Genomic DNA, 3,794 nt, shown 5'->3' on the forward strand with positions numbered 1-3,794 from the left:
TTCAGCCACACCGTGTGTGTAGCTTGGCCTCGCCACATGTTGTAATATAAACTTTGATCCGCTAGCATCAATAAAGCGGTTGTTTTCTGTACCAAGATGTTGTGTGTTGCCAGAAGACATGGTCTCTGGGCTGGCAATGCATGGTAAACCGGTTGATCTGAGTCGGGGTGCCACACCTCCGTGGACTCACGCAGCCATTACCCTTCGTGGGTTGAAGTCTCCATCAACGTGGATGTACGATAGCACCACCTATCGAAACCATGCCAAAAATTTCCGTGTCAACATTGCATTTGCTCCCTCCAAACTCCTCCCATATACTTTCTTGCAAGTGGCATGCTTTACTTTCCGCTGCCCATATATTCTTTGCATGCTTGCTTGAATTGTATTGAGATTGGTTGACTTGTGCTAAGTTGCTAAAATCTGCTAAGAACTAAATTTGGGAAAAGGTTAAGTTTTTATTTGGTCAAGTAGTCTAATCACCCCCGCCCTCTAGACATACTTTCGATCCTACAGGGGTCCCCGACAACTTCCTTGCCAGTAGATCCTGGGAGCTCAGCGGGAAAGTACTTGTCGGTGCCTGTCTTCCTTCGCTTATTCTATCCCGCCGATGGTTAAATGGATGGCCGAGTCAATTGGAGCACAAAGGTTCCCGGTTCCACAGGAAACTTGAGGGTAGCGCGTTTTGATAGGTCGTCAGCAATGTTGTTCTCTGCTTGAGGGACATGCTCTACTTGCAGGCCATCAAAACGCTCCTCCAACTTCCTCACTTCATCTACATAGGCTTCCATCAACGGGCTCTGATAATATTTGTTAACTTGCTTGACGACAAGCTGTGAATCACCTTTGATGATGAGCTTCCTGATTTTGAGGTCTGCCATGATCCTGAGAACGGCAAGCAGTCCTTCATACTCTGTAGTGTTGTTTGTTGATTTATACCAAGGGAAGTGCATCTGGACTATGTACTTGAGGTGCGCTCCGGTGGGTGCGACAAGTAGCACACCAGCACTGGCGCCATGCAGCAAGAAAGCCCCGTCAAAGTACATAATCCAATCATGACTTGTTTCCTTGCCGGGGATAGTGGTCTCTTGAATTTCTTCGTCAGGCGTTGAGGTCCATTCTGCAATGAACTCCACCAAAGCGCTGCCCTGAATTGTCGAAGTGCTTTCAAACCTGAGACCAAATCTTGAGAGCTCCAACGCCCATTCCACAATCCTTCCGGTTTCATCTGGGTTGTTCAAGATCCGTTGCAACGAGAAGCGAGTAACGATGGTGATCTCATGTGCCTGAAAATAGTGACGCAGCTTCCTCAAGGCCATAAGAAGGCCGAAGAGCAGCTTCTGCACACCACAATATCTTGATCTAGCCCCCTTCAAGAGGGAGCTGACAAAGTAGACTACATGTTGCATCATACTTTTCTTCTGTATCACTTCACTTGCTTGTGTAGATCCTGTCTTGCTGGTACTAGATTCTGTCGGGGGTCCTGCCTTGCCGGCATCAGACCCTACCAGGGGAGGCTTGGGATCTTCATTCGACGTCCTTGCCGTTGCCGCTGCTTTTTCTTCAACCTCTCTCTGTGCCACTAGCGCAATACTGACCACTTGATTTGTTGCTGCTAGATACAACATCAATGGCTCTTGTGGTTTAGGCGTGACTAGTATTGGCGTGGAGGAGAGGTACATCTTCAAGTCTTGCAGCGTTGACTCTGCTTCCAGAGTCCATTTATTTGGACCTGCCTTTTTCAAGATTTTGAAAAAGGGCAAGGCGCGCTCAGCAGATTTGGAGATGCACCAACTCAGAGTAGCAACGCAGCCAATAAGCCTACGTACGTCCTTGACTCGTCTTGGCGCCTGAATCTGCTCAATCACTTTGATCTTGTCGGGATTTTCTTTGATTCCACGTTGAGACACAAAGAACCCGAGAAGTTTGCCGGATGGGACACCGAACACACACTTCTTAGGTTTGAGCTTGAGGTTGATCTTGTGCAAATTTGCAAATGTCTCTTCTAAATCTCGCACAAGTGTTGCCTTGTCCTTGGTTTTAACCACTATGTCATCCATGTAAGCTTCCATATTTCTATGTAGCTGGGGCTCAAAACCAATTTAGACCGCTCAAGCAAATGTCGAACCAGCGCTTTTCAACCCAAAAGGCATTCGTACAAAACAGTACATACCACATGGGGTGATAAACGCGGTCTTCTATTCATCTTCCTTTGTCATGAAGATTTGGTGGTATCCTGAGTAGGCGTTGAGGAGCGACAGCAGGTCGCACCCGGCAGTGGAGTCCACTATCTGGTCAATGCACGGCAAAGGGGAAGGATCCTTTGGACAGGCTTTATTGATATCTGTATTGTCAATACACAGCCTCCATTTCCCATTTGCGTTGTGCATCACACTGGATTGGCCAACCATGTTGGGTGGAGCACTCCTCTGACCAAGCCTGCCGCTTCCAACTTCCTAATTTCTTCAATGATGAACTCTTGCCGCTCCAAAGTTGCTTCCTGACCTTCTACTTGACGGGCCGCGCATGAGGAAATCTCATATCAGTTCAGTTAGTTTCTTCAGTGACAGAGACGAAGATATTTTTCTCGCTGAGGAATTTGTTCTGACTGGGAGTTAGGAATTCGCCAGTGTGGATTGACTACAAAGTGAGGGTCATGATAGACCTGACGAATTTGAACCTCAAATCCGACCGTTGCTGTGCTGCCCGCCAAATCCTAAAATATTTACCCACCTAACGGTCATATAATTGAAGGGCATTTATGTCTTATCATGTTGGTCTGCTCCCTAGGCTATAAATAGCCGCCCCCTACAACTACTAGCTGGTTGGCTGCTCCGAGAGAAACTGACACTTGTTATTGAGAGCATCCAATCTTCTGAGGACTTTGAGTGAAAATCATCAAGTGAGGAAAACCCAAAACCCAAACCCAAACGCCTACAAACCCAAAGTGATTGAGCATCACTGAAGAGATTGTTCCTGTGTGGAACCGATGCTTGTTACCTTTGAGGATTGTATATCCTCCAGATGGTTAGGCGTCATGGTTTGAGCATCCAAAGAGGAATTGTGGATCGCCGAGTGACCGAGTCTGTGAACATTTGGAAGTCACCTGAAGACTTACCACGAGTGATTGAGCGAGGTTTGTATGAATTTATCTCAAGGAGGATACGGTGAGGACTGTGTGTCCGGGACTATGTGCCCGGGACTGTGTGTCCTCGGGTTTAAATCCTCAGCCGCTCCAAACAGACGTACAACTGTCATAGTAGTTGGAACTGGTCTACCAAATCATTATCTCCTACAAGCCAACTGGTTCTATTTAGTCAACCCTTTTATTTCCTTATTCATGTGTTGATGAACCTAATCATTACTGTTTGAAAACTTTGACTGAAGACTTTATCTATTTCCTCAATCCTAATTTTTCAGTTACATTGTCTTCACCCTGCTTATCCTGGTTTCACGCTATTTGTACTATGTCCTTGTTTTCATTTCATCATGATGACTATGTTGTTGCTCTATTATGCTTATACCTGAGTACTTATTCCGCTGCTAGCTAGTGTGTCGTCGCTTAGAAATTTCTTCACCTAGAAATTCCTCAGTGATGAATTTGTAAAAATCGCCTATTCACCCCCCTCTAATCGATATAACACACTTTCAATTGGTATCAGAGCAAGGTACTCCCTTGTTCTGTGTGATTTTGGTTTGACCACCTGGAGTTTTAGTAATGTCGACTGCTGGAATGATCAAGGTCTCAGCAGGGTGTCCTACCCTCGATGGGACAGACTACCCCAACTGGAAGAACA

Source organism: Triticum aestivum, chromosome 6B, assembly GCF_018294505.1.
Source record: "Triticum aestivum cultivar Chinese Spring chromosome 6B, IWGSC CS RefSeq v2.1, whole genome shotgun sequence".
NCBI classification, from domain to species: domain Eukaryota; kingdom Viridiplantae; phylum Streptophyta; class Magnoliopsida; order Poales; family Poaceae; genus Triticum; species Triticum aestivum.